The sequence below is a fragment of the Micromys minutus genome (assembly GCF_963924665.1).
Source record: "Micromys minutus genome assembly, chromosome: 9".
Taxonomy (NCBI): domain Eukaryota; kingdom Metazoa; phylum Chordata; class Mammalia; order Rodentia; family Muridae; genus Micromys; species Micromys minutus.
In genome coordinates, this window is record NC_137978.1 from 16,134,629 (window position 1) to 16,144,089 (window position 9,461).

Sequence of the window (9,461 nt, forward strand, 5' to 3'; positions counted from 1 at the left end):
GCAGCACTGTGCTAAGTGAAAGGTCAGAAAGATGTCGCAAGTGCTTCTATATACATATAAGACTCAGAAACTCACCAAAGCAGATATTTAAAAGGTAGTTTCAACAGTAGAAGGGTGGGAGGCATACTACAAAACCTCAGACGAGAAAATGCTTGCCTTTGTCTTTAATTATATAAGTGGTAAGAGCATGTAGATTTTAATGTTGCTACAACCAAAAACTCCAGATGCTCTTATAACAATGACTACACTTTAATGTCCACTGTACCATCCTGTACCAAATGAATGAATGATATGAGGGTAAACAGATACTTTTTTAAAGTGCAGAAAAACACAATCTCTTTTACCTTCAGGGGATAGATCTTCAAATATCAAATCTTGAAAATACAGATATTGTATTCAGCATGCTTTTTACTCCCCAAAGAAACTCAAAATTTGAACATTACTGGAGCAAAGCTTTCACCCTAGCAGTGAAAGACACTCAGCCTCTCAGCGGCCTGCTTCAAGAGACTCCTCCCACTCCACCGGGTGAGGAGGACTGAGTCCTGTTTAACTCTTTCCTTCCCAGCCTTTCAGCTATTAAAAACAATGACTTCCTGAAATTTGAGGGCAAATGAATGGAACTAGAAAATATCCTGGGTGAGGTAACCTAGTCACAAAAGAACATACATGGTGTGTACTCACTGATAAGTGGATATTAGCCCAAAATAACCATGATACAACTTACAGACCACATGAAGCCCAAGGAGGAAGTGTAGATGTTTCAGTCCTACTTAGAAGGGGGAACCAAATAATCAAGGAAGATAGAAGGAGGGAGGGAGGGAGGGAGAGGAGGGAGAGGAGGGGGAGAGAGGGAGAAGAGGGAAGGGGGAGAAGAATCAGATAAAGGAAGAAATAGGAGGGAAGTACAGAGGGTCAGGAAATTGAACTGTGGCTTGAAGCAGTGGGGGATGGGAACTGGGGTAGCCACTAGAAAGTCCCAGCTTTCCCTTCTAGCACATCCCCACTCTCTTGTGTCAGAATCACATTCTTCGAAGGACCCCCAGTGGTCACACTGAGCTGAGACACAGATGGGTGATTTTCATCACCCTCCTGTCCCCTTGGCATAATTACTCTTACTCCGGCAACTCCAGCTCCCCTGCACGAGTCCCTCCTCCCTGCTGACTCCATCTTTTGGTAAGAGCTGGTGCCCCTGGCTCTTTCCCATTGCCCCCCTCGGCCTCTCCCGATAGCCCACCTCTATTTCTTCATATCACTCATCAAACCACAAACACACTCTGATGAAACCCCACAGTCACACACCTGCCTAAGATTTCTGAGTAGACAACAGCAGCCAGAGAAGGGAACACTTCCCCAACAAGAGACTAGATTTTTATACCAAGAAACACCTTAACCATAACTCCAGATTGCTAGATACAAGCAAAAAAAGCACACCTAAGATAATATTCCTTCCCCCCAGAAGCCAGTAACCATTGCAACAGACCCTGAGAAATTCAGTTTAGCTGAAACACAAGATAAGGGTCTCAAAATAGCAAGTATGAGTACAGTCGAAGACCTTAAGGAGGGTATAAATAAATGCCTTGTTGAAGACTGAAAACCACAAACAGTTGAATGAAATAATGAAAATATTTAAAGACACTAAAACAGAAATGGACTCACTAAAGAAAATCCAAACTGAAAGGAAAAAACTAGGACGTGAAACAAACACCTCAGATATTTCTTCCTTGGGTGAAGAATAAATTATTGCTCGGTCCATAAAATGGGACCCAAACTTGCTAAAGTGGCTAAGGATGTAAAACTACAATTAATTAGCATGACCTAGTAAAATACCTACTACCATTATTCTGCTAAAGGAACACTGCAATAAAATGACTCCTAATGACATTGCTAAACCTATGGATCAGTGCCGTGCTTGCCCACAGCAGAGAAGCTTCTTCTTGCAACAGATAAGTCCCACTACGGAACAGTGCACAGAAAGTGACTTGAAGTACCCAATCCTAAATGGAATGGTTTTTTGTTTGTTTTGTTTTGTTTTTATCACACCTCTTCCTTCAGGGCTGGGGGAGCTGTGTGAAAGAGGAGGCAGAAAGGCTGCGAGCCAGAGGGAGTGACTGGAGGACATCCAGGGGATTCGCTTCCAGACTCAAGAGACTGAGGCAGCATCCACAGGCTAAAGCACCAAAGGAATGGAGTGGACGCTGGGTCCCATCCCTAAAGGCAAAGCTACCTGCAATTGACACGTCACCCTGTCAGCAGCAAAATTAGTTTTCTCCAACAGTCTCTCTGGGTATATCAACCACACGGTCAAGCAGCCTCCATGAGTAGTTGACCAGCAGAAGAGAACTCAATGGTATTTTGGGGGCTCTTTCCTTTTGCTTTGTTTGTTTGTTTGACTGGTCTTTTCCTTGCCTGTTTTGATGGGGGGGGGCTGAGGATTCATTTTGCTTTTGTTACTTTTTTTTGTTGTTGTTAGTTTGTTTTTGAGAGACAGAAAGATGGACAGGCAGGGAACTGGATGGGCTCTGGGGGAAAAGCATGATCAAAATGTAAGAAAAATGTTCTTGGGCAAAGATTACAGAGCACTCATTTTCATAGTGGGCTGTAAGAATGAAAAATATAATTCTAATTAACACTTAAATAATCAATAGTAGCTAAGATGGAAGTTTAGGGATATATTTAAAATAGCTTCAAAGAAAAAAATCACACAAGTAGAAATATAAACCTCCCATTTGATTTATGAAATCCTTCATTTCTTTTGGTCCAAAATATTTGAATTGGCTAGTTTGAGGAGACTGTTATTTTATTCCAAATTTAAAGAAACAGATCATTCTCAGTGTCAGAATTTCAGTAAAGCCAACATACATACATTTAATAATTCTCCATTGCTCTTCACAGGGAATGTTTTAAAGTTATATATGATAGTTAATAGGGTTTAACGGCCTTTGTAATGAAAGATAAGCTAATTTCCTTTTATATTCTCCTAGAAGCTGGTAATTTTTATGGCAGGTTATAAGCTATACTATGGCCAATACTTAGTCACTCTAAAGAGGACAGAACAGTGGGATTAAGTCTCCACAAAAGTTACAGGACACATCTGAAGCAGTGGGGATGGCAGAAGCCAGTGTCCCCAGATGTAAGGAGGTCTGTGCATGAGAACATCTAGACACAACCACATTCTGACTGGCTGGGCACATTCCCATTATTAGCACAGCTATTAATTAATTTAAGAAAACTAAAGTGGCTGTTACTTGGTGTTATGTCAGCATTCAGTTATTCCTATTGATGATTTCATGGGCAGATTATAATATATCTTTAAAAATAAGATAATTTTGGAGGAGTGGACTTTGGTCCAGGGAAGGCTCGGTTTCCCAGTGTAGGGGAACGCCAAGGCGCTGAGGTGGGAGAGGGTGGTTGGAGAGGGAGCACCTTCATGGAGGCAATGGGAGGGGGAGGGAGATGGGATTTGGGGAAAGGGATAACATCTGAAATATAAATGCAGAGAATATCCAATTAAAAAAACAGCCAAAAAATAAGGTAATTTCAGATTTAGAAATTACCTGAATAAACAATAGCAACTGAACCTCAATAGTTTCAACATATCCTCCCATTCTACTGGCAGTCCCTGCAGAGAGTGAGCGAGGGGCAGAGAGGAGACACATGGTCCTGCTTCACATTATTCCTTTAACCTTGTGGCTTGCATGGCTTTAACATCTTAATTTCTGTTATGTATGAATACGGTACCAGGTCCTTCCTGCAATTCTATCATCATTAAAGTTCTATGCTTCTTGGCTGACAGTGATGTGTGTGTGTGTGTGTGTGTGTGTGTGTGTGTGTGTGTGTGTGTGTGTTGTTTGTGTATGTGTGTGTGTGTGTGTGTGTGTGTGTGTGTGTAAGCAGATAAATCTGTGGCCCTGGGTCAGAGAATCCTTTACAATATTACCTATCTGTTCGTGAAAGCTGGTACGACAGAAACACTTGGCTTCATTTTTAAAGTGTTTCTCAATTCATCTTAGTTCAGATTTTTCTGTTACTTTTTCTATTTTCTCATGCTTCTCAGACCTAGTTGCTCGTAGTAAAATAGGTAGGCAAGTTCGATTTAAAGATCAGTGTGGGGATTAGCCATTCTATGTTAACTTAGAGATGTTATTGTTGTGTGACCATACGTCAAGGCTTTCTGATGTTTGTGTAAGAATTCACACAAAGAGAAAATGAAAGTTGGAACAGACTCCATATTCCTATCTGTTCATAAATCTGTCTTCTTGCTATTCCTGAATATTCCTGAAAACTGTGTCTTTCTGGGGACTTCATTCTTCTGCCCCAGTTAAGTAGCACTGAGCTTCACACAGCAGAGCTGGGGCAGGGCAGCACCTTATCCCGACTTGCAATAGTTGTCAGCGCACTCCCAAGTCAGAGGGTAATATGAAAGGTTTCTGTATGTAATCCGGTTAAATTTGGTTTTATTGTAAATAATTTCACTTTATGCTATTACAGATTTTATAATATGTTGAGAAGAGATAATACAAAAACATTAAACAGCAACAATGTCTTACATTCACAAATACAAGGAAGGAGCAGTCAGTATGTTACTGGTAACAGTTTGTTCTTCCAAGACTGAGAGAATACATGGTTATTGCTTCATTTAGGGGTAAGGATGCTCTTTCCCTTTTCCTCATGCACAGAGGTGCTCCTCACTGTTTTCCCTGCCCACAGACCACCTGAGTCAGAAACTAGACCCATGCCTGAAAACTATCTGATCTCCCATTGCTGCTGAGAATTACAGATACTGAGAATTACCACAACAAGCTTACTCCAGTATCTCCAGTGGCTTTGGTCTGTTTAAATCCTAAAGTAAACAGAAAGATGAATGTTGTCTTCTTTCTGGAAAAAAAAAGTAAGTGATATTCTATTCTACTTCCAAGTATTTAGTATATTTAGACCATATTTAGTATATTTAGACCACGATGATGTTAGCCTCATTAATTACAGGAAACCACAGATATGTATGCATATGCATACAGAACATATTTTTGATACATGAGCCTTAAGACTAAACTTGTTGGTTCAAAACGTATGTAAAATATATAAATATACATGACCATCTAACATACAGTTTCCTATACTTCTGGAAAGCGACTTCAAAACACTGGAAAGAATTCATATTTACTAATCAGCTCCACATTCACTAAATGATAATTGACCTGTGGTGGTTACTTCTTGTTGATACAAACTTCAAAGCAGTGCAGAAAAGCAACAAGTATCAAATAAAAATCTGAGACTTTTTAAACTATTCTTAATATCCAAAGGTAAACATATATATATATGTTTATATATTTATGTCTCTCTATATATGCTGTGTGGATATGTGTAATTGTAAACATGCCTACACCAACACATCTAAAATACAGGTAGGACCATGCTCCTAGCATGAGTTCCCTGACAGCCCCTGCTGCCCACACATGCAGGTACACCCCCATTGTCACAGCTCCTGAGGTTTGTATTTGTGGGTGAGTCCTGGTTTGGTTGGCGAGTCATGTTTTTTTTCTTCTGCCACTGTATGTTATCATAAAAAACCCTTCCTCCACATCTCCATGATCTAGAATGAAATGATTTGAAGTGAAATGTCCACAGCAAAAGGAACAGCTATATCATATGTGTGTGTTCACAATTTTTATTTATACACATATACTTCCCCATGCCTACAGATATATATGTATATACATATATAATTCATATGTGGGCTTCACGACTAGAACTGTCAATTCAAAACTTATGTAAAATACACATATACGACCTTCAAACATGCAGTTTCCTATACTTCCACATGTTGTCCATAAGTATAATTTGTATGGGTGTGTATTTTCACACATTTGTGTATTTCTGGATACTTAATTAAATTACAACAATGAAGCACCTGAATCTAAGGGTACAAGTGTGCCTACAACTTTGATACGCTGTAAAGCGGTTCCAAATAGCTACAGCAAGTACTAATAGCATCCAGGAAGACTGCACTGTGTCCTGACAACACTGCCACTCCTTTTCTCTCTGCCACTTATGGCTATATGGGCTATATGCCACTATTTCTGCTTACATTATTTTACTGCTGGTATTATCTTTTTATTATTCTTTGAACATTTGTATATAACATAATTTCTATTTTTGCAGATCTTTTTGCATCTCAAATCTCCATCTTTGTGAGCCTTAAAGAGACAATAAGAGGTTTTTTTTTTTTTTTTTTTTTTTAAGCTTTGAGTGGTTTTGCTTTTTAATCTTTGGTGTATGTGTATGCAAGCTCGTGTGGAAGGGCTCGTTTGTGGAGGGTCAGAGAACAGCCTCTAAGGTTGGTTGTCCTCTACCTTATTGGCTGCTTTGTATGTCAAGCTAACAGGCCCTTGGGAGATTCTCTTGTCTCCACCCATCACCCAGATGTTAAAACTGGGATTACACAAGCAGACCACTATGCCCAGTTTGAGCTCTGGTTATTCAAGCTTGGACACTTGTGTTGGTAAAGAAAGTGCTTTTACCCACCAAACAATCTCCCCGGGCCCTTATTTTGGATGTGTTGAATAAAGGTCTGCCAGGCTGCCTTCAAATTCAATTCTTCCCACCTTGGCCTCTACAGTACAGTATTATAAACATATGCCCCCATGCCCAGTTACTCACTGCCCTTCTATATTTTACTGAACAAGTCTGAGGAGTGCACGTGTAACCATGTTCCCATGTACAGATGGATGTGTGAGGGTCCACATGCCTGTGTGGAGGTTAAAGATGAAGTCAAATGTCCATCTCCCCACTTTGTAAACTGAGGCATAATTTCTCACTTGAACCCAAACCACTGATTTGGCCAGTCCAGCTAGCCACCTAGTTTAGGGGATCTCCTTTCTCTGGCCTGGTGACAGTGGGATTACAAGGGTCTGAAATCAGTCCAGGCTTGTATGGCAAGTGCTTGACCTATGCAACCATATCCCCAGCCCTGTGGTGTCTTCTATGTTGTAGGGATTTGCATCTGAGTCCCTATAATAATGCTGGTTAAATCAGTAATGGAAGTTTGTCAATTACAGAGCTGAGATGCAGCTCAGTGATGGGAGTATTTGCCTGGGACTCTGGGTTCTATTTCTAGAACCCCTCAAAAAGAAAAAGGCCCCCAAGAGATGAACATCTCCCCTAACATTCTGAGGGGGGGGATACTTCCTCTTCTCACTACAGAGCAAGTTTGCTAATCCAAAATGGAATACTATTTTCTTTTATAAAAGACACTGGAAGCCAGCAAAGACAAGTTCCAGCTTTCACTGGTCCTATTTGCAAAGTGACTCACAGATAACTCACTTTCAGTTGTCTCTGATCCTCTGACAACAGAAAGAGACTGTCACCACCTGGTAGCCCGGTGATCATCCTGGAGTCTAGCCTGTCCATGGGAAGCCAGGTAATGTCCAAGACTTGAGCTTCTCCACCTCAGTCTTGTCACCTGTAAAATAGGGACAAAAGTCTCACATTCAAAGGGCAACTCTGAAGATAAAAATGGATGCTTCGAGTTTAAGTAAAAACACATATTCATTATCGGTTCATTATTAACTTTTTGAAGTGCACATAGCCAAAAGTCACTTGGAACTCAATGCCTTCGAAATTGTATTTACACGAAGACATCAGGCAAGGAGATGGAACTTAAAAGTCCAGATTTTCACATTTATGTTCTTCAAAAAGGAGCTATGGTAGCCCTGTTACTCAAATGGAAGTTCCAGAAACTTACACCCAGACATCTGGAGGGGGAGCAGCTTTTTGAAGAGGGAGAAAATTCCAGGTAGGGTAGCCAGAAGCCCCAGGGTCAACCATGGTATTTGGGAAATTTAAATTCTCTGTGAAGCTAACCCAAGGCATGCACTAGTTTGGGTTTTGATACTCAGGGGGTCCTTATAAGAGATCCCCCAAACTCATTTTATTTAGCGGATCCATTCTTCGGTCCTAGGATTGAAAGTTTCCTACTGAAAAGTCACACATCAGAGGGCAAGATGGAAAAGCAGCAGCTGGCCCTGCCCTGACCTCTCAGTTACAGCAAGGCCTTAGCTGATTTAGTTTGGCTATTCCCAGGTCTCACTACCCTATGTCTAGTACTGGCATTTGGAGTCCAGCTGTCACCCTGCTGTGGATTGCTACTTTATTGCGGCCAGACCAATAGGCCCGAGCTCATAAACGAAAACCACCGCTGAGACTCAGGGCCGAAAATCCAAGTTCTAAAAGCTAGCCCGGGTCCCGCTTCATCTTGCACAGCTGGGCCACCCAGACTAGCTAGGCTTCCGCTGGTGAACTCAGGTCCAGAGGATGGCCCTCTGTCCCGTGAGCCCCTAACCCCGGGGCACCTTCGCAGGCCTGCTAGGGGGATCCTGAGGCTCGACTTCCCGCTTTCTCAAGCTCTGAGCTCCGGACACGCGGACACGCGCGGAGCCAGGTCGCGGTCCCTCCATCCCCGCCTGCGGCCGGATCAACTCAGTCCCCCCCTCCCGTTCAATCGTTCCTTTTTCTCCTTCCCCCACTTTTCCTGTTCCGCGGGGGCCGTGGTGGAGGCGGGGAGGGCGGCTGGGAGGCAGCGGGGAAGGGGGACAGCCGGGAGGGGGGGAGGGGACCGGAGAGGGAGGCGACGTGGGGCGGGGAAAGAGGAAGAGCCGGGGATGCTCCGCTAAGCGCTCGCGCTTAAAACCGAAAATAAACAACGTCCTCGGCCTGCGGCCTCGTGTCTGCCCGATGGGGTCCTGGCCCGGCCACACTTACCGGTTCTGGGCGGCGCGCAGGCCCGGGTCCCCCGTGCTCGCCGCGGCTCTTCCCCTGCGCACTGTTCCCACCGGAGGAGCGCCCCGGACCGCTAGCGTTCAAAACGCCCGCGCGCGTCCTGATTGGCGGGCCGGCCCAAGGCAGGCCTCGCCGAGCTTCCATTTCTCTCCTTTTTCTCGTCGGATTCCGAGCGGGGGAAACCTCGCCGAGGGGCGTCGGGCAGAAACCGAGGGGGCCGGGACCCGAACGTTAAGCGAAAGCGGACCCGCGCGCGAGACGGAGCCGGCCGGCCGCTATAGGACGCGGCTGCAGCTAGGGGGCGGGCGGCGCGCACGCGTCCCGCGGCGCTGGCTGTCACCGCGATGGGTGGCGAGCGAGGCGAGCCGCCCGGGCGGGAGCCGGAGCGTGCCCTGCGCGGGAGGCAGCGGGACCCCGGATGCGACAGGCCCCGCGCGCGCCTCCCCCTGGGCGCCTCTGGGAAGCTTTCCCGCGCGACTGGGGACGGCGCGCAGGGCACTCGGGGGCGCGCCTGGGGGGCGGAGATGGGCGTGGGGCGGAGATGGGCCGGGGGCGGCGCGTGGGTCGCGAGGTGCCTCCTAACAGAAAGGGCCGGGGCTGGGGGGTGTGGGGGGCGGCGCTTCTCACCTTGCTTGTCACGGCACTGCCACCGCAGGGAGAGTACGGCAGCCGGAGCATGGGTCGCA